General features: G+C 44.2%; 1 protein-coding gene across 2 annotated transcripts in view; it reads right to left on the reverse strand.

The window, feature by feature from the left end:
• LOC122939194 (cytochrome c oxidase assembly factor 1 homolog) overlaps positions 1-23,105 on the reverse strand; it is a 100,790-nt gene that overhangs the window by 43,765 nt on the left and 33,920 nt on the right. The window contains exon 2 of one of the 2 annotated variants that reach the window (XM_044295219.1): positions 11,705-11,812. The exons of the other annotated variant lie outside the window; for it this stretch is intronic. The gene's annotated coding sequence lies outside the window, so the exon portion shown is untranslated. The remainder of the gene's footprint in view (positions 1-11,704; positions 11,813-23,105) is intronic. 2 annotated transcript variants of the gene reach the window in all.

Here is a 23,105-nt window from a genome sequence, read left to right on the forward strand (position 1 = left end):
ACACACACATACTTTATATATATTTGATTGGTTTGCTGCAAGAGCGAAAACCGTCGTTAGACACCCTACTCAGGCAGCAGCCTATAGGTAGCCGTCTTCTATGTCAGTATATGTATTTTCATGCAGTACCTTTTCCCTGGTACCGCAAGCCGAAGGTGGCTTGGTTTTTAAGTAAGGGGGTATGTAACCCCCCCAGAGTGGCATTACCACTTCTGCGCCTTGCTACTATCTCCTATGGTTAACCTAATGTCATCATATGTATTTATTGCAGGACCATCACACTGTGCATATCTATTTATAAATGGCAGAGCTATTTTATCTAGAATGGAACCCTTCTTTCCATTCTAGCTCTCTTTAAGAGAGGGAGGGACTAGTTAGTTAGAGGTCAGTCTAGCTTACTCCCTGATAGGGGGAGGAAGCAGGAAAGCAGGAGTCCGTCCCTGCTGGACGAGCCCCGTCTCGGCCAGCTTGAGCACCTTCAGCTCAGCTGGATCTGGAGGCCAAAAGGCAAGGGCCTCAAAAGCCAGGAAGAAAGTATTATCTGGATAAAGTTAGAGACCCAACTACAGAAAGGGAAGTACAGCATAAAGAGAAAGAAAAGTTATACAGTTATCCTGTCAGCACAGCAGAGTCAAGGAGCAACAGATAAAGCAGAGAGGAGTTTGCCTGCCACAGTTCATGCCAACGCCTGCTGGAAACCAAGACAAAGTTTGTAAACTGTTTGGAGAAGAGTTTATTAAAGTAAAGCTGTTTTTTAACTTCATTACAAAGTCTGGACTCGATTTATTTCTTCATCCCCTTCACTCTGTGTCGGACAACATCGCCCAGGGTCCAGCGTATCCAGGTAGGAGCACCGTGACAAGTGTACCACCATTAGGTGACAGTTAGGCCACCCTACACCACTTTGGCATTCCTACACCTGGGTACCACCACATCACTAAAAGTGGCCCTGTGCCCGTTGTTGCTTCACTGCAACTGGCATAACAAAATATCTATTCCGTTACTAAAAGGGGACTCCTGGCCGCGGTCGAGCCCGCCGCACATATAGTACATGACAAACTCTTTCTGGCAAAGCTAGAACCAGCCTGGTACCTCACATGGATCCAGAGATCTCCCCATTAATTCCTCTGCTAGATTTAAACTCACCTAATGAATTATTAGGAACACCTGTTCTATTTCTCATTAATGCGAATATCTATTCAACCAATCACATGACAGTTGCTTCAATGCATGTAGGGTTATGGTCTTGGTCAAGACAATCTCCTGAACTCCAAACTGAATGTCAGAATGGGAAAAAAAGGTGGGCTACAACAGCAGAAGACCCCACCGGGTACCACTCATCTCCACTACAAATAGGAAAAAGAGGCTACAATTTGCACAAGCTCACCAAAATTGGACTGTTGAAGACTGGAAAAATGTTGCCTGGTCTGATGAGTCTCGATTTCTGTTGAGACATTCAAATGGTAGAGTTCGAATTTGGCGTAAACAGAATGAGAACATGTATCCATCATGCTTTGTTACCACTGTGCAGGCTGGTGGTGTAATGGTGTGGGGGATGTTTTCCCAATTGAGCATCTTTGGGATGTGGTGGAATGGGAGCTTTGTGCCCTGGATGTGCATCCCTCAAATCTCCATCAACTGCAAGATGCTATCCTATCAATATGGGCCAACATTTCTAAAGAATGCTATCAGCACCTTGTGGAATCAATGCCACGTAGAATTAAGGCAGTTCTGAAGGCAAAAGGGGGTCTAACACCGTATTAGTATGGTGTTCCTAATAATTCTTTAGGTGAGTGTATATCAAGCTGACAGCTCAAGGGGAGTGTCTCTTCTACTGCAGCTCAGGGGCGTGTCTCAGCTCTCCCTATCATAGCTCAGGAGGCAGTTGAAGGATGAAACTGAGCATGTGCGGCCATCTCAGTCAGGTCACAAAAATAAGAAAAAACAACAAACAGCAGGTGGTGCTAAACAGATCCATTTTATTGAATAACTCAGTGGCTATGCTACATTTTTAATTACGTGAAATTACAAAAGTATTCAGATCCAGGTGCTGGTTTGAAAAAACTGTAGAAGATTTTTCATGGGACAACCTCTCTAACAACTTACTTTCATTAAGATGTTGCTTAGTGATATAAATGAAGATTTGGATCCACACAATGAGCCTCATGCATAAAAAAACAAAAACTCTATTAAAACAGAAGTGTCAAAGTGCATAAAGCTAGATTGGTGTATCCCACATCCATGAGTGAGCCACAGGCGCTGAGCGCAGTACACATTTTAAAGCGGACCTGGAACCTCTCTGTAACCTCACCTGTGCCATTCCTTTATTATTCCTGTCAGAATTTATGAAAGAATTGCCAGCAGTAAGCAATGAAGGTTCAGCTGGGTGTTACCAATTAGGGGGGTGTTCCTGCTAGTGTTGAGTGAAGCTGAGCATTCGAAGTGGAATTTGGTCGAAGTTTAGGAAAACTTCAATTTGCAACAAGTCCGAATTTCCTTGCACTTTGTGGTAGGTAATGAATCAGTTTTTCCTAAAATGGCGGCTGCACGTGTTACAAAGTGAAAGAAGCCCAGGAACACAAGTTCACACATAATTCTGTGCAGCCAACCAATCCCCTGTGATGTCACAGCCCTATAAAACCCTCATCCCGTGCTGTCTCTGCCATTGTCCTGTGAGCTGAGCATAGGGAGAGACATGGCAAGCGCTCATGCTTTAGGGACAGTGTTGCTGAAAATTATTAATAGAAGAATATTGGAGAATGACAGTGCAGGGAGAGTGACGGGACAGTGCAGGGAGACTTATTCTGTGTCGGTTTTATTTATTTATTCCTACATTTTACTTATTCCTCCATCAGCCCTAAATGTAATTCAATACCAATAATATGAAAGCCTTTATTATTCCAGTGCCAATGTGCCAACCAATACCATCCAGTCTGCACCCCCTTAGGGGGGCCAGGTCTTAATGATGACCATCCTCATCTTTTTCTGCCTTTACTTCCTCCAAACCATCAAAGTCTCTATGTCCTAGAAAAGACACCAAGTTACAGAGAGAGGAGGAGCTGGATGTTCCTGCTGACATATCTCATCGATATTAGATGATGTGGAAAAGGAGGAAAAGCAGATGGCAGAAGAAGGCCTCCCACCTGTAGGGCAGGAGAATGCTGGGGTTGGCGAAGTGGGTATCCCAGAGCTGATTAATATTCTGTGTTTACTGTCAAATAACTTGCAGGAAATTGCAGACAAGAACAGCAATAATATGAATATTGCCCCCCACCTAACCAGCCAAACCCCATACCAGAAACAGCATTAAAGGTGCTGCGCGGCCAGTAACAATGAAGAAACACTATACAGTGCGGTCTTCATTATTAAATGAAAGGCAGCTGCGGGCTAATTGTCTGCATGGTTATTCACCGCAGCATGGCCACAACCTGCACGCAGAACGGCTGCTCCGTGTCTTCCATACCCTATGGCAGAGTGGTCTGGGTATATCTGATTTATAGTGATTCGTGGCAAATTAATTCGTAACACGTCAAATATTTGGGCGAACTTCGGCGAAGTTGCTGAAATAAATTTTTCAAAACTTCGCTCATCTTTAGTCCCTGCATAGCCTGACACTATCCAATTAGTGGATGCCAGCGTCAGACTGTGCAGGGACACATCCCAGCTGGCAACATCAGTCTGAATCTTCATTGCAAACTGGTAGCAATTCATTCATAATTTCTATGAAAAATAAAGGAATGACATAATACAGAGTCATAAGAATAGGTGCCCCAGAATTGGTATTACATGGGGAGTGCAAACAGATATTAAAACACACATGTCAGGAGAGTTTCATTTTAAAAAGGGGTTGGCCGGTTTATAAAATAAAAATGTAAATACCTTACTAGGAAATTCTCTCTAATGCTAGTTTCACGCCTGCTGGAGTTCTCCACATCTGACACTGCCGAATACTACTGCCTTCCTGGTGGAACCCATTTCTGTAGTGGAGTTCTCCAAATCCGGCACTGCCGGATACTACCGCCTTCCCGGACGATCCCATTGTCTATAATGGGATTCAGCAGAGATCTGGCCACTACCTGACAAATGTGCTGAGAACTGGCTGGAAAAAGGCCCCTGAATCTCATGCTCTGGAGGACCTGGCATATGATTTTAATTGGAAGCAATACTTCATTTGTCTTTTGGTGGTGCTGTAGGGAAACAGAATGCACACATTTTCCCAGCAGTATAACACGCTGTGATCATTACAACAACTGATTGTACAAAGAGGACAACCCTTTTATCAGTATTACTGTATTTTTCACCCTGTAAGACACTCTTTTTTCCCCTCAAAATGGGGTTAAAATGTCAGTGCGTCTTATGGGGCGAATACTAATGAGCGCTTCCATTATGTGCTCATTAGTACCAGAGGAATGGGAAGCGGTGCAGGCTCTGCACTCGCCGCTTCCTGGTCCTTGGCCACCTGCTGTGGTGTGACTGTGCAGAGCATGAGAAGAGAGCTGTATCCCAGGAGCAGTGGCGCCTGGAGCAGGAGAGGTAAGTTTTTTTAAAAAAATATTTGCTCTGAGGTATGGGGGTCTGATCTGAGGCATGGGGGTCTGATCTGAATTCTGAATGGGGGTCTGAGCTGAGGTCATATTTACATTGGGGGTCATTTACATTGGGGTCTTATTAACATTGGGGGTCTGGCTGGTCTAATGAAAATTTTTTTTTTCTTATTCTCCTCCTAAAACCTAGGTGTGACTTATGGTCAGGTGCGTCTTACGGTATATATTATATCATAATGTTAGCGCTCATTTAGCATTCATGTTTTATTACAAATTTTTAAACATTTAGCAATATATTTTTTTTTACCAGGCTTGTTGTTCGGACTAATAACTCAAAAACAATCTACTATTTACTTCTTATTCAACTTATAGAAACCCTGCACAATGGATGGCTCTGAAGCTTCATACAACTCACGGAAAGGCGGCATGTAAAGAGCCTTGTAAGCAGTGAACCATTGCTGGCAACGAGGAAATCAGATCAGCTCTTTTAATGAGGATGCAAAGTGCAAATGAAGCTTGTTCTAGTGTCTCTGGGAAAGAGAAGAAGCTAGCGTCTTACGAATAAGAAGTGCCGGCTTATTCAAGAGAAAGAGACAGTGGTAAATACGTTTAGTGAGCTCCGCTGAAAGGATCTGGGGCTCAAAGTGCTGACCAAGGTTTATGTCAAGAAGAGTAAGCTCACAATTCATTATCATATTGGTAACAGAATGTACCGAAAAGTATGTTCTGCATCCACAATCTCGTGACTCGTTCAGATGTTTTTAAATCAATCTTGTCTTTACTTCCAGTCTTCTCATTAGCTTGTCCTCGTTTTCTCTTTCATCTTCACATTCTGTGCTTAGTTCATTAGCAGAGAGAACCTTAAAAACACAGTCATTCCAAAAAGTAAGGGCACGCCACCATTCAGGGGGTATTTCCATGTTATAATCCTATGACATATAGCTAGGATATGTCATGATATTCTGTGAACACTGCCAGACCTCCAAAATCCATCAAATGAAAGAGGTTTTCCGGGATTCTGATATTGATGGCCCCAGGATAGGTCATCAATATCAGATAGGCAGGGGTCTGACACCTAGGACCTCTTTCTAGGCCAGTGACGCCATGGTCTTCGCTAGTGTGGCTTAAGCACAGCTAAATTCCATTCAAGTGAATGGTGCTGAGCTGTAATACCAAGCTATCCAACGGATGGCGCTGTCCATGGTAAGCTGGAGCACTGCAGCCTTCTCAAAGAGCTGATCGGCAGGGGTTCTGGGTGTTGGATCCCCACTGATCTGATGACCTATCCTAAAACTAGGTCTCCTGGGCTTCTGCTGTGCAAGGAATGGCAATACAGCTATATTCAAGTACATAGGACTGCATTTTAGTTTCCTGTGCAGTGGGTAGCTGGCGCATTGCTGCGCAGGGAAGATCTGTAAAGGGTAGAAGTCCTTTTTATTTTGAGGGTCAGACTCTTCAGAAACTTTGATATCAATCATTCTAAGTCAGTGATGGCGAATATTTTAGAGACGGAGTGCCCAAACTGCAACCCAAAACCCACTTATGGATCCCGAAGTGCCAACATGGCAATTAAACCTGAATACTACAATCCAATATCATTTAGCTATCATAGCCTGCCTACAGTGCGCTGCTTGTGCTGTTCATAGCGCGCCCTGCACTGATGAATGGTAGGAAAAGTCTAAGGCATATTGGCACACCTTAGACTTTTTCCAGGGTGCGGGTGCCCACAGAGAGGGCTCTGAGTGCCGCCTCTGGCACCCGAGCCAAAGGTTCGCCACCACTGTTGTAGGTCATCTAAGAACAGAGAAGATTTCAAACTGTCAATTTGCCCAAGTCACAAGGAATAGTTATACTGTTTGAACAACAAATCAAATATTTTTCACGATTGCAATATCTAGAAACAAGATACCGTGTTTTCCAACTAGCCTGTGGCTCCTTGGAACCTGCTCAGGGCTTTGCCGGTAGACAGAGGCAGTAAAGGTCCTTATACAAGAACTGACTGTCAATACAACAAGACGACTGGGCCACTATTAAAAGGGCCTTTACATGGGCAGATGATCGTTCATTCCCCACACAGTTTGCGTTTAGAAGAGGAGATGTGCTGCCAACAACAATCATTTTTAGGTTGTTCATTGCTTGTTTGTCAGCGTATCAATGCGGTGTCTCCACAAGCCAATTCTTATGAATGCCTGTTTGGCTCGTGCAAATGGGCCTGAAAGGGTTGTCCCAAGAAAAATATTTTTTATATTTTTCAAACCAGCACCTGGTTCTGATTATTTTTGTACCTGCATGTAGTTCAATTTAATTTAGTATAGCCACTGAGGTATATCTATAGCGCCACCTGTTGTTTATTCTTTTCCTTATTTTCCTGTCCACCTCACTGAAATGGTTGCACATGCTCAGTTCCATCTTTCAACTGCCAGCCTTATCTTCTGTTAGAAGCTATGACAGCTACCGGGAGAGAACTGCATCAGAACACCCCCCCCACCTCAGCTTCAGCAGGAAGGACACACCCCTGGAGCTGCCAGCTTGAAATAAATGAAGCAAGACAATTTCAGCAATGAATAAGGGGGGCCCTGGATCCATGTGATGTACGAGGCTGGTTCTAGCTGTGTTAGAGAGAGATTATCATGTACTATATGATGTCCTATTTTAGTTTTTTACATTAACCATGGGGTAACTCTTATAGGCCTTCTGTCATAAGGAACATAGTTAAACTGGCTAGAGGTTCTGTTCTCTCTCCACAGGGCCAAGCAGGATGATGTGACATCGGTGTTGTATCCATCTACATATGTGCCCACATTGCTGAGAAAAATTATGTTTTAATATATGCAAATGAGCCTCTAGGAGCAATGGGGGTGTTGCCATTACACCTAGAGAATCTGCTTTCTCTGCACCTGCCACGCCTTCTGCACTTTGATTGCCAGGCCATCATGTTTTCACTGGCTGGCCCTAGCGGCTCATTAAAAATTATTTTTCTCAGCAATGCTGGCACATATGAACATGGGACCAACACAGATGCCTTCAGCTGCCAAGCACACATGTAACAGGTCAGCCAGTTTCATAGGTAAAAATCTGCTGCAGACAGATGCCCTTTCATGGGGCACTGGGACTGAGGTTGGTCTGAAGGCACTCTGGTTCTGCTAGTGGGGCACTGTGCCATGGCTTTGAGGACACTGCCTGTGGGTCAGATATGCCTTTCACATGGAGCTGCTGAGTATATTGTTGATAGATATGAGTTTCATACCTCACCTACCTTGCTCTGTTTTTTTCTGCACTGTAGCTGTTTTATGTGTACATGACTGTGTGGTTTCTCGTTGTGCCTTTCCGGAAATCTTCATGTCTGCATTGTACCACTTCCTGTAAGCTGAGTTTTCAGGAACTTGTGGTCAATACTCTTACATGGGTTTCCTGTTTGTGTGCAGTCACCTATACACCAGGGTCCATTCGTGCTGCAGACTCCCAATATTGCTAAACTGTGTACAAATGGTATACATGAGTAGGCCAGATCACTTATGTTCATGGACGTGATCCTGGAGCACCGGGACTCAAAGTTTTATTGAGTCCATTTTAGACCATTTCATGAACATCTTCTGCATACGTGTAGTTTGCAGGGCAGAACCTGAATGATTTCATACAAGTCCAACCACCAAACTAGGCTTTGCAGGATCTCTTCGTTCTTCAGTATCACAGAGGACCTGGCTGCACCTTTGCTATATGCTACTGGCACGTCTACGGCATTTTTCAGAGGATGATGGTAAGACTAGTTCCAGACCAGCAAAGGAACAACCTGCTGGAGTTCGCCATATCCAGCCTAGCCGGATATAGCCATGCACCAGTGGAGCCCATTGACTATAATGGGATTTGGCCGGATTCCGGCATGAGCAGCGGGTTTTGGCCGGACAAAAACCTGTATGTGCACTAGTTTTTGTCCAGCCGAAACCCGGCACTCATGCTGGAAACCAGTCGGATCCCAGTATAGTCAATGGGGTCTGGTGGTGAATAGCAGTATCCGGCTAGGGCTGATACAGTGAACTTTGGGAGGTTGTTCCTCTGCCGGAACAGGCTGTCGGAAGATTTACTGCATGTGTGGAACTAGCCTTAGCATTAGCCGTGGAGTGCAAGTGTGCAGCGTGGGACGGTCAGGGGCAGGACTGGTCGTAGAAACAGTGGGGAGCATTTATTACGGCAAATGCAACTGAATTCTGACTCATACAGGATGTGATCCACATTTATTTTGCCTTGTCCGACAAGGGGGTTGGAGGTGGCATGGCTTAAAGAGGACCTGTCACCTCTGTTGTAGTAACTACTTGCATCCCCATGTTATACCAATTCTGGAGCATCTATTCTTATGAATATGTTGTGCCATTTCTCTACTATTCCTGCTAGAAGTTTATGAATGCACTGGCAGCAGTTTGCAATAAAGGTCCATCTGGGCGTTACCAGTTAGGAGTGTCCCTGCACATTCTGACACTAGTCAATCAGTGCTGCCAGAGGTAGCTTGTGCAAGGACACATGCCCAACTGGTAACACCCAGTTGGACCTTTATTGCAGACGGCTGGCAATTTATTCATAATACTTCTAGCAGGAATAATAGAGGAATGGCACAACATAGAGTTATAAGCATAGATGCTCCAGAATTGATATTACATGGGGAATGCAAGTAGTCACTAAAACAGACATGTCTGGAGGGGTGAGAGGTCCTCTAAAAGAGGCGCCAAAACTGCAGCAAAGTTCAGTGCAAGATCCTGGCATGAAGCAAGCCACCTAAAGGATGGAATGTAAAGGTGCGCCACATTTATCATCCAGCATCGGCCACTTTGAAAAGTCTGGCACGTTTTTTGACTGTCTAGTCTAAGGTTACATGTAAGTAAATCATGTGAAACTCCAAACCAGTCTTCATTTTAACCCTCTCACAGTCAGTGCTGAGAAACGACCAAATAAAAGGTGTGAGGGGCTTTATGTTCATAGCTGTGGTCTACAGGCTTTCAGCCAGTCTCAATAGGACTGCTGTTTCTAACAGAACGGAGACCGCAGCATGGTTTCAGATTCTGAGCGTCCGCTAACAATTAATTACAGGAGAATGCAGATGCCCAAACACACAGATCTAGTTGATATAGGACATAGGATATTTGAGTCATGTAAGACAGCGGTGAGTCGCAGGAGACCACTTCCTTTGCCTGAAGTATATGCTCCTATGTCTCCGGATACACAGCAGATTTCTGTGCTGATCCCTTACCCTGACGGTCCTCCTTACTTCCTTCTAAAATTAGTCAGAATGAGAGCTACACACGCAAACCTCAATGACTGCCTGTAGGCACATAAAACTATAGCTGTAGCACAGAACACCAGATATCATACAACCGCTCATCTTCTGACTACAGTCATATGCATAGTTTGTAAATGACAATCTTGCTATTCATTCCACATATTTTACAACAGTAGATATAACTTTTTGTAGAATGTAGGCGCAGCTTTAATTATGCAACACGTCGGTAGCCTCTGTGCTCTAAGAAGACCCATACAGCACAACTATGCACAACCAGACGGTAAGGGCTTAGTTCTACGGTACAAGTAAACCGGACATCACAGTATGTACCATTAACTACCTACCTTCTGTAATTACCTACTAATGGTAATGGCAATATGTAGCCATCTCTTGGATCCCAATATACAGGGAATTTTCCCGGTGAGCAAATGTACATAGGGCCACCCAATCCCTCCTCACTGCCGCTGGCCGGCTACATACTACTGGGGAAACTATAGGTGTCATTATTAGAGAAAGTCCAGTATGCTGAAGGTAGGGCTAGCTTGGTATTGTGGTCCACATCTCACCTTCTGAGCCCCCTGCTCCATATCCATACTAGAGACAATTGGAGGACAGAACATGGCAGTTATTCTGTGCTGCACTATGGTATTACTGACCACTAGCTGGCAGTGTATGGCATAGTGAAGTCATGGTAGAGCATTTACTATTTTCTGTATGCGCTGCTCCGTTCGCCCGCTGTGCCGCCTGTTCTAGTTTACTCTGTGGTATGTAAATTCATACCATCAGTACAGGGAGGAGGAGATGACCCTGTTTCTCAAGGGGCGTCTCCTTGGGCTGCGAGCTGTCCAATCACAGTGGACCAAGTCACATCCAGGGAGAAGGTTAGCTTTTTTTCCTCCCTGTCTGTGACACTCTCCGCTGCGATTGGACAGCTCACAGCCCAAGGAGACGCCCCTTGAGAAACAGGGTCATCTCCTCCTCCCTGTACTGATGGTATGAATTTACATACAAGGCGGGAAACCAATATGGGGGGCACAGCGGCCGAACAGAGCAGCGCAAAGAAAACATAGTAAGTTCTGTAACATGACTTTAGTTTGCCCTACACTGCCAGCTAGTGATAATGTCAGGACCGGCGAAAGGGCCTCTTTAAGTTTCCAGTCCGTCCTTGACAATATACCAGCCGAGTTGTGGCATTCCAGTAAGGCCTTGTTCATACTTCAGTGAATCACGGACATGTTCTCCACCATCCATTAATGTGTTTGTTCTGTCATCGGTGGTTTTCCACTTCAGCTACATACACATGACCATATCTATTTTGTGGTCCACAAATTGCGGATCCACAAAATATGGATATTGTCCTTGTTGCATCCGCATTTTTTGCGGACCCGTGGATTTAAAGGAGTCCGTTATCTGCATTTTGTGGTCAATTACAGGACATTCTATGTGTTTGTAGAACGGAAATACGGATGCAGAAAGCACATGGATCATCCGTGTGCTTTCTATATCTATAGGTTTGTTCCACAAAAAGATAGAATATGTCCGTAAAATCCAGACCACGGACCCATCGAACACATGGGGTCCACAAAAAAAAGCGGACAGCACATAGACCGCACCCGTATTTTGTGGATAGCCAAACAGACATGATTGTGTGCATGAGGCCTTACAGGAAGGGTTTTATGATTAGAGCTTTCTGGGCCCCAGAAAATTGACTTGAGTAATTCCAGGACCCATTTAGGAGAGTGTAATAGCAATATGCAAAGCAATTTTTTTTTATAATATCACTATACTATGACCAATTAAAACATTTAGAACATGCAGATCAGCCCAACTCAGTACTACATAATACTATAATAAACTACCCCAATAACACCATCTTACAATGCCTAGTTACCTGTATCTGGTGATCTAGGGTAGTCTAGAAGTTTTCTGTATTCCCAAAGGTGAAGTGTTGTTTAGATGATCATGACTTTGCACCAGGTATTGATGAGGGTGTCATGAGCTGAAGAAGATAGAATGAGAAAATATATATATATTTTGTAAAAAGAGTGTTAGTCGGAAGAACCTCCAAGTAGAGGGTCTTAGGACAACCAGCAGGGCGCCAGAGGGGGGACAGGAGGATAGGAGATAAAAGAACCTACTTAGAGGATCAAAAACCAAGGCTGCCTATGGTGGCTGGAGGCATAGGAAAACCTACCTCATCAGAAGAAAGGGAAAATAAAAAATGTGTGTGTGGGGGGGGGGGGGGGGGGTGGGAATCGGCGGGCAACCACCTAAATGGCAACAAACTAGATCTGATCCATGAGGGGGGGAACTAAAATATTGTTGAGATGAATAAAGTAATGAATGAATGAAATAAATGAGTAGATAATGCACAAGGCCTAAAAGAACCTGGCTGAGATAAAATAGAAGTTCCTTCTATGAAGGTAAATTCCATAAAATCAAAAGAATTTACTTAAAATCAAAACAGTTAACTTACTTCTCTGAGGAGGAGGTCCAAGGGATAAAGCGCAAGACACCTAAGCACTCGACCTCCTCCGTCAGGATCGTTTGTAGTGTAGTAGGAATAACACAGCAGTATCCAGTACTTCTGGTGCTTTCTTTTTTATTTCTTAAAATCACAGGTGGGCTCAACGCGTTTTGGGGGGGGGGGTTGACAATAGATCCCCCCCTTCATCGCCGTTTAGGTGGTTGCCCTTACCCTTACATTTTTTATCTTCTCTGAGCTGAAGAAAGCAGGTCAAGAGAAATCCCCGATATCGCTGGCGATTCCGATCTTGGTCTAATGGGTAACCCAGACAAACTAAATTCTGCAGTTTTGAAACTGTGTTAATGAGTCTGTCCGGCTGGTTTAAAGTCCACTAATCTGGAATATGCACAGAACTGAATTTCGCTAACCAGACATGGGATCAGCAGCTGTAATAAGGATTAAGAAGTATAATATATTTCTGTGCTTCAGTCAATTGACTTTGTATTTTCTGTTTCCAGAGCTTAGCCTTGTAATTCTGTCTGGCTGGATCAGGGAAATCTCCAGGCATCATTTCCTAAGCATAAAAAGTGAACTTGTCCCAATACTTTTATGGAAACCCTGAGAAGGTAAATGCACACTTAATTTAGTGTCCAAAACAGGTATTCTTCACAATAAGGGAAGGTGTGCGGATGTATAGGCTACTACAAGCCTTGGGCTTTATCTTTTACACAATGGCGCTTGGAATTCATTCACTGCTTATTGAAAGTCAATGGAGTGTGCTTGTGGGGCTTTGTATCTCTCTATGCTGTGAAGAACATGGCTAGGATTACCTAGCGCTTGTTTTTCTTTCCTCTTTTCAGTAGTTGCAGATGATCATTTGCTTGGAGGATCTGAAATGGGGAAAATATACCAGCAAACACGCTACCTATTTGTTTCTATGCATGAATGCACTGCTTTGTGGACCTGCCTTCATTGTAATAGTCATGTTAAAGTCACGCATGTCAAAAAAATTTAATATATTTATGTTGCCACTTACAAACGGAATATATGGTGTCATTTATTTGGTGTGGAAGGTATGGAATAAAGAAGAGAGTGAGTGCCTTTTTTTTCAACCAGGGCCCTAGATTGACGGGGCCATAAACTGCTGCAATCTTCAAGGACAACCTAAGGATGAGCGGTCACATTGAGATTATGGGCACACCATCATTCCAGCCGGTGGGGAGGATCAGAACAACGGTGCTGGAAGTAGCAGGGGATGAATAGATGAAGACAAGAACAGAAGGATATGTTCTCTAATAACTTACAACCCCTTTAAACTTAGTACAGGCAGTGGCCAAAGTACCAGGTGAGAAGAGCTGGGGCCTTGAGAAAGAAGCAGAAAGGGTTAGTGATGCTGGACCAAAGAGGAGCCAACACCCTGGCCTGTATGTCAGCCCTTCAGATAAACAGTTGGCTTGGAGGCTTAGGTGGGGTATGAGGACTCCTGTACTAAGATCCATGAGAGAGAGTGTGGCGACTGCAAATGAGGAGAGACTCTGAGCTGAACACCAGGGGCCTATTGTACTGTTATTGTCCATGTAAAAGCGAGGAGCCCCTTGGAACTACTATATACTGTAAATACTGACTGAAAAAGTGAGAACCATAGAGCTGGATGAGACCTTCAGGAGGGTTGTAGCCACTAGGAGTCTGTGCCCTCACTGATAGATTCCAGTGCCCCACTGACACATTGTAAATATGTGGTTATGCTTACACTGGGTTCACATCACATTTTTCCCATCCGTTTAACATATACAAAAAATGAATACTTTAAACAGATGCTTCAGACTGAGGCCCTACAGTGGCATCCGTTCACCATTAAGGTTCCATTGTCAGAAAAAAAAAAATTTTACTTTTTTTTTACTTGACGTGGTGTGTTGCATTTTTGTATCCTTTTTTTCTAACGTATACGTCAAACAGAGGCATAAAACGTGAGGACAAAAGTTCCCTTTAGGCCAATGACAAACTTATCACTTAACCAGCTTATTCACCTTTTTAGGGAGTACAGGAGATATTCAGGGATTACTATTAAATGGAATAAATCTTCTCTACCCAGGGAATCTTACTAGGCTGGAGTATCAAGGAAGCTTTAAATGTCTAGGTAGGATTGTTTCTCAGACTCCCTTTGCATATTATTTATTATTAAGGCGCCATTCATTCAATGGCGCTGTACATATGAAAAGCAGTATACATAATAAAAAAAAAAAACAAGCACAATAAGTATGAACAAGATGAGTTGCAAACTGATACAGAGGGAGAGAGGACCCCGACTGTGAGGGCTACAAGGCAAAGGAGAAGGATACAGTATGTGAGATGGGAGGATGTTACAGTAGTCTAGGCGAGAGATGATGAGGTTATGTACAAGCATTTTTGCACACTCTGTGTTAAGGAATGTGTGGATCCGAGAGATTTTTTTATTTTATTTCCCCAGATGTTGGATGCCCAAAGACCCAACTGTTTTGGGATACTTTCATTGAAATAACAGGCAATATTTATATACTTCACCTTCAGAAATCATTGTACACTTACATTCTGGGTAGTATGAATCAGATTATTGATTCCAAAGATGAATAAACAAATGATATACAAAGTATTATTTTTGGCTCGTTTGACTATTTCCAGAAAATGTTGTGTTCGTCAGTTCCTAGTGTGCATGAATGAATATATGTTGGTAACCGGGTTAGGATTATTGATAAATGGTGGTATATAAAGAAAGATGGTTTCCCCTTGTACAAGGAAAACTGGTCCCCTTGGGAGAACTTGGTCAGTGTAAAAAAAAAAAAAAAGAAGAACTTGGGATGTTTCTCATATAGAATAAAGAAACCAGATGCAGGGGGCACACCCAATACACTGAACAGAGTGCAAACCACGGTATTAAAAGCACAAGCATATAGAATAAACAAAAAGAAATGCTGTGTGTTGCATCCGTATTTTTTTGGCAGGCCCGTTGACTGCAATGGGCCCATGTTCTGCATTTTGCGGAGCGGACATAGACATGCGGAAAGCACTCGGATGATCAGTAATGGGGAGACAGCCGGTAGTCTCTACTGTTTCCGATTACATAACATTAGAGCTGCTGAATAATCTGTAATACAAAAGGGCTTGTACATGTCTACCATTATCACGCTGCATCACAGTGAAGATTGATGAAGAGCTTTTATTATTTTAGGACTTTTATAGACAGTCTGCCAGAGCCTAGCCTACTTCATGCAAAAAGGAAAGTGGTTACTAAAGTCTAGTAGTCGGTAACCTACAAGGCAACATAATTCAGATTCAATGTGATCTTTCAACAAGTTCTCTTCTACTGATGTCAATACATGCTCATAAGAACATCATGTCTCCAGTTCTAATCCTTACAGTGAATTTCACAGAAACAGGTTGGACCAGCGTCTTCCACTTTGTCTTCTCTACTGTAATTGCCCTATAATGTGGCTGCATCAGCAGAAATAAGGTAAAATCACAGATGCCTGTGGCAGTTACAATACTACTTGCTTGCACCACACATGTACTATGCGAGGTACAAGGACACACTAATACTGTACATTTTCTACTTCATGCCAACACTCCTACACCCTTTATTGCATACCCTAAAGAAAAGGGGGAACTGTTCACATACTTTCACTGCTTTTCCTCTACAGACAGTGCCACTGTCCTGCTTCTGGAAGAGAGCAGACTTGTTTTGCTACTCTCAGGCAGCCCTTTTAGGCTGGGTTCACATTATGCAATCGCATCCCTGCCGAGGTGCACATAGGATACGGCCAGTCGCGCTGAAAGGCAGATCAGTGGCTAAAAGAAGTTTCATTGTTGAAGAGTATCTAAACTTTCAGATAACTCTTCAGAATAAGCTGTTGTGTGTGAACATGAGTGATAGCACTATATCTGACCAGTATATGACTTTTATTCTGCCATTTTGTACCCCTCTACCTATTATTCTAAGTTGTCCTCAAACTGGTGGGTGGAGACTATCTGGTATCATGCCCATACGTACACTACACAGTCAGAATCACTATATAAGACATATGTACTGAGCAGTAGAGATATGAATAAAGCATTAGAGGTGAGATATAACACTATACAAGTGGCGATCAAAAACACAATTTCTGAAATGTCAAGGTCATAGTGTAGTCCTATGTGAAGATATCCTAACATGAGTAAAATAGCAGTATTTTAAAATATTTTCATAAATTGTATTTATTCTAAAGCACAGAATAAAAATGTAAATTAGATAATTGAAAAAGAAGACTGATCAAAATTAGAGAACACTTTCAGATACCTTGCAAGTTATTGGTGTTAATCTGGCAACTGGTGCTAATTTCCTTAATCATCTGACAAACCCTATAAAACTAGCAGCCTAACTTTCCAGTTTTCACAAACTTTGCCAAAATGGTGTGCCGTTCCAAAGTGACTGAAACCCTCTGGCAGCAGGTTGTCCAGATGAAGGCCAAAGGGGTGACCCTATCAGCCATAGCAAGAGAAGTTGTTAGTTCCAAATCTGTGATTTCTAGAATATTGTATCTTTACAACATCACAAACTCATTTAAGTCTCCCAAGAAGGCTGGTCGCCCTCGAAAGACAAATGCAAGAGAGGACAGGATAATGCAGAGAATCTCCATGGGTAATCGTTTCAACACTGCAGGTAGAATTGCTCACCAGTTCAGCACTGAACAGGGTAAGGATCTGTCTCGTCATACAGTGTCTCGATGTTTTAAGAGCATTTGGACTGAAAGCCCACTCTGCAGTGACCAAACCTCTCATTAGCAGGAAGAATCAAAAGGCTGGACTCACCTTTGCTGAGGAGCATGTTGTGTGGACAGAGAAGTGGTCTAGAGTTCATTTTAGTGATGAAAGAAAGTTTAATTTATTTGGGTCTGATGGAAAACATTATGTTCGGTCGACAAACTGGGGAAAGACTGAACCCAAGGTGTGTAAAGAAGTCAGTGAAAGGTGGAGGAGGAAGTGTCATGGCTTGGGGAATGTTTTCTGAAGCAGGAGCTCTCATACAGCTACATGCCAGAGTGAATGCAAGTGTGTATCAGAACCTTCTTCAACACATGGTTCCTTCCTTGCGTTCATCAATCAGCCAGCAATGCCCTGCCACACAGCAAAACGGGTAAAGCAGTTCCTTGAAACTGAAAACATTGAAACAATGAACTGGCCAGCCCAGAGTCCTGATCTAAACCCAATAGAAAACCTCTGGAAAATTCTTGGTGACAAAGTTATGGTCAAGAAACCCACAACAGTCACAGAACTGTTGAAGAGACTGGAAAAAGAGTGGACCAAAATCACACCAGAGCAGTGTGAGAGACTAGTGATGTCCTGTGGCCGCAGATGTGCTGAAGTCATTCAAAGCAAGGGCCTGTACACTTCATACTGATTGGTGACTGGTGTAACCTTCAGTCATTGCTGTTCTCTAATTAGGATCATCAGGTTAATTAAAAATAAAGGTTTTATGTTGATATACTTTGGTTATTTTGGAAAACAGTGTTCTAATGGCATGGTGTACCCCTTACAAAAAATCCTTCAAATGATGATCAATGTAGATTACATTATTTCTGAAAAAATTAAGTGTTCAGAAATTGTTCTCAAATTTTGATATCAACTGTATACTCTAAGCTGCTCACTCTGCTTCTTTCCTCTCCATAGACTTCTACCGTATGTTATAATCGGATCCTTCAGGGAGTAGGCAGCCCATCTTGGTCAAGAGAGACAGAGAGAGAGAGACCTCCAGCTGTTGGGAAAGTACAACTCCAAACACCTGACTTGCTTGGCTATTGTTAGAATTCCCATACAAGTGAATGAAGTATGAGCTGCAGTTTCACAACAGCTGGAGTATCGGAGGCTGCTGACCCCTGCTCTAGAACAAGGCATCTTTTCTGATAACATATATTACATAGTTTCTTACATTCGCCCTGTATTATTGATTTATGCAAACTTGTGTAAAAGCATCGAGACGATTTTAAGATCTGAGCTCAATCTCTCTTATCAGTGATATGATTCCTTACGTACATTAAGCGTGTACACACAGCTGCGTTTGCATCTGTGGTAAAAACGCATGCATGTTTTACTACGCCGTTTTTGATGCTGTTTTTCAAGCCAAAGCCAGGGATGGATTTGAAAAATTAAAGTACATGGCTGGAGATCTGTCCAGCGATCTCCAGCCATGTACTGTGTGTGCGCCGAATGCACTGACACAAGACTTCAGGCAAAGGAGATGGGCACACGGCTAGCAGAGAAATCTCAACAGAGCCTCTGGGTGCAACAGCAACACCTCTGTTGCACCAAGAAGCTAATTTGTATAACATTAAAATATATAATACTCTAAATTGGAGTCACATATTGAGAAGTGACAAACCAAATTCAAAATTGGTGACAAGTGCAGCTCTAGCGAGGCAGACAGCTTTTGTTACCATGCCCCAAAAAAGAATAATCTGTAACCATACCAATAAGAGTACAGACTATATGCCGAAATCCATCCATAAGGAAGGCTTTGGGAACATACCCTTATTGGAAAGTGTTGTAACTACTAGGCAGTGCTGAATAAGTTTGGGAGGCTGTCTAGCTATGAACACCACAGATTGAGGGTGACTACATTGGATCTCCAGACTACTGTGGGGACCCTGGTAGAAACCCAAGAAGATGCAGATTTGCTTTTGGTACATATTATTGACACGTCAGCAGCAATCCTGGTCTTTGCATTCATTCTTTTTAATTTTATAAGGATGGGGGAAAGGCCATGACCATTTTTCTCTGTCACAGGTTGAAAATCACACGTGCATCCAGTTCCATCTTTCCCACTTAAAGGGGATATCCCATGACTAATGTAAAAAATGAAAATCATTGCTCCAATTATCCTGCTAGATGTATTCAAAGCTGGCAGCTCAGGGGACGTGTCCTTTCTGCTGGCAACAGCTGAAGAATGGGTCTGAGCATGTACGTCAACTTCGGTGAGCTGGAAAGAAAATTTAGAAAAAAGGCCCACAGCAGGTGGTGTTATACAGATAGATTTCTGTGAATAACTCAGTGGCTATGCTAAATTTTAAATGACATGTAATTACAAAAGTATTCAGATCCAGGTGCTGGTTTGAAAAATGTCCCCAATAAATTGTGGGACAACCCCTTTAATAATTCATGCATGTTGGGTTATAGCTTTTACCATGTTTAGGCTACTTTCACACCTGCGTTTAGGTGCGGATCCGTCTGGTATCTGCACAGACGGATCCGCACCTATAATGCAAACGCTTAGATCCGTTCAGAATTTTTTTTTTTGTTCATGATAGTGCAAACGGATCCGTTTTGACTTTACTTCGAAAGTCAATGAGGGACGGATCCGTTTGAAAACTGAGCCATACTGTGTCAACTTCAAACAGATCCGTCCCCATTGACTTACATTGTAAGTCTGGACGGATCCGTTTGCCTCCGCACGGCCAGGCGGACACACAAACACTGCAAGCAGCGTTCGGGTGTCCGCCTGCTGAGCGGAGCGGAGGACAAACGGTGCCAGACTGATGCATTCTGAGCGGATCCGCATCCACTCAGAATGCATTAGGGCTGGACGGAGCCGTTCGGGGCCGCTTGTGAGAGCCTTCAAACGGAACTCACAAGCGAAGCCCCGAACGCTAATGTGAAAGTAGCCTTAGTGGGTCTACTAGTAACAGCGGAAAGGACAGATATATGCGCTTTACCTCCTGCTGGGTAATCCCATCACAAAGCTCAAAGAGAAAGTGGTGATGTCATCACAGTATTATCAGGAAATCCCTGTGCAGCTGGATCCCAATAAAAGTGCATTTTAGTACATATCAGATTGTTTGATATGAGCTCAACTGATCACAAGGCTGAGACAGTCCAGGCCCTCTATAGCAGGCATCCTCAAACTGCGGCCCTCCAGCTGTTGTAAAACTAAAACTCCCACAATGCCCTGCTGTAGGCTGATAGCTGTATGCTGTTTGGGCATGCTGGGAGTCGTAGTTTTGCAACAGCTGGAGGGCCGCAGTTTGAGGATGCCGCTCTATAGTGTGAGCTATAGTGAGAAGCCAACACAACCATCTAATAGGGTCCCTAACTGGATACAGACATACTGTAACTGTCTGTCTTCATATGCTACACTTCGTATTATGTTCTTTGGAGTCTCTCCCCCCCCCCTCCCCCCCTGAATAATATTGCACATTCATGTAGCCTCCAGCGCCATCCTATATCGTATACAGTATTACCGTACTGTACACTACAACCAAAACTAGGTGGTAGAGAAAATGGTGACTACTGCCATCTAGTGGACAGTACACAAAAGTTACCTAAACCACTAAATGCAGCCTGTAAAAGAGTAACATTAAAAGACTGGCTGCAAATATTAGCTCAACAATGGAGTATTCTAATCAGTGGCCGATTACAATAGGGACGTTCGGGTCGGCAGCCCCGGGCCCAGCACCACTGGGGGGCCCAACGCTGACCCGAACGCCCACATACTGCGGCAGGGCACGGGAGCGCATAGCTCCCTGTCCCGTCGCCGATCACCGCCATAGGCTTCAGGCCTTGTAGGCCTGAGGCCTATGCGGTAGTGAAATCCTGGCGCAGGCGTGCGTGATGACGTCATCGCGTGCCTGTGCCAGGACGCAGCACTGTGAGAAAGCGCCTGGCCCTGGACATAGGTGAGTATTTATCTTTTCATTTTTTATTTTTTTATTTCATGTGCCTACTTTGGTGGGGGGGGGGCACACAGGAGGACATATTAGGGAAGATAAATCGAGTACATGGGGGGGAATGTGGGGGCTGTATGGGGCCAAATTATTATGGGAGGGACTACTATGTGGGGGCAAATTATTATGAGAGGGACTACTATGTGGGGGCAAATTATTATGAGAGGGACTACTATGTGGGGGCAAATTATTATGAGAGGGACTACTATGTGGGGGCAAATTATTATGAGAGGGACTACTATGTGGGGGCAAATTATTATGAGAGGGACTACTATGTGGGGGCAAATTATTATGAGAGGGACTACTATGTGGGGGCAAATTATTATGAGAGGGACTACTATGTGGGGGCAAATTATTATGAGAGGGACTACTATGTGGGGGCAAATTATTATGAGAGGGACTACTATGTGGGGGCAAATTATTATGAGAGGGACTACTATGTGGGGGCAAATTATTATGAGAGGGACTACTATGTGGGGGCAAATTATTATGAGAGGGACTACTATGTGGGGGCAAATTATTATGAGAGGGACTACTATGTGGGGGCAAATTATTATGAGAGGGACTACTATGTGGGGGGCAAATTATTATGAGAGGGACTACTATGTGGGGGCAAATTATTATGAGAGGGACTACTATGTGGGGGCAAATTATTATGAGAGGGACTACTATGTGGGGGCAAATTATTATGAGAGGGACTACTATGTGGGGGCAAATTATTATGAGAGGGACTACTATGTGGGGGGCAAATTATTATGAGAGGGACTACTATGTGGGGGCAAATTGCTATGTAGGGGGCAGTGTGGGGGCAAATTGCTATGTGGGGGCAGTGTGGGGGCAAATTGCTATGTGGGGGCAGTGTGGGGGCAAATTGCTATGTGGGGGCAGTGTGGGGGCAAATTGCTATGTGGGGGCAGTGTGGGGGCAAATTGCTATGTGGGGGCAGTGTGGGGGCAAATTGCTATGTGGGGGCAGTGTGGGGGCAAATTGCTATGTGGGGGCAGTGTGGGGGCAAATTGCTATGTGGGGGCAGTGTGGGGGCAAATTGCTATGTGGGGGCAGTGTGGGGGCAAATTGCTATGTGGGGGCAGTGTGGGGGCAAATTGCTATGTGGGGGCAGTGTGGGGGCAAATTGCTATGTGGGGGCAGTGTGGGGGCAAATTGCTATGTGGGGGCAGTGTGGGGGCAAATTGCTATGTGGGGGCAGTGTGGGGGCAAATTGCTATGTGGGGGCAGTGTGGTGGAAAATTGCTATGTGGGGGCAGTGTGGTGGAAATTGCTATGTGGGGGCAGTGTGGTGGAAATTGCTATGTGGGGGCAGTGTGGTGGAAATTGCTATGTGGGGGCAGTGTGGTGGAAATTGCTATGTGGGGGCAGTGTGGTGGAAATTGCTATGTGGGGGCAGTGTGGTGGAAATTGCTATGTGGGGGCAGTGTGGTGGAAATTGCTATGTGGGGGCAGTGTGGTGGAAATTGCTATGTGGGGGCAGTGTGGTGGAAATTGCTATGTGGGGGCAGTGTGGTGGAAATTGCTATGTGGGGGCAGTGTGGTGGAAATTGCTATGTGGGGGCAGTGTGGTGGAAATTGCTATGTGGGGGCAGTGTGGTGGAAATTGCTATGTGGGGGCAGTGTGGTGGAAATTGCTATGTGGGGGCAGTGTGGTGGAAATTACTATGTGGGGGCAGTATGGGGCAAATTACTATGTGGGGGCAGTATGGGGCAAATTACTATGTGGGGGCAGTATGGGGCAAATTACTATGTGGGGGCAGTATGGGGCAAATTACTATGTGGGGGCAGTATGGGGCAAATTACTGTGTGGGGGCAAATTACGGTGTGGGGGCAAATTACTGTGTGGGGGCAAATTACTGTGTGGGGGCAAATTACTGTGTGGGGGCAAATTACTGTGTGGGGGCAGTATGGGGCAAATTACTATGTGGGGGCAGTATGGGGCAAATTACTATGTGGGGGCAGTATGGGGCAAATTACTATGTGGGGGCAGTATGGGGCAAATTACTGTGTGGGGGCAAATTACTGTGTGGGGGCAAATTACTGTGTGGGGGCAAATTACTGTGTGGGGGCAAATTACTGTGTGGGGGCAA

This window comes from Bufo gargarizans, chromosome 5 (assembly GCF_014858855.1).
Source record: "Bufo gargarizans isolate SCDJY-AF-19 chromosome 5, ASM1485885v1, whole genome shotgun sequence".
Taxonomy (NCBI): Eukaryota; Metazoa; Chordata; class Amphibia; order Anura; family Bufonidae; genus Bufo; species Bufo gargarizans.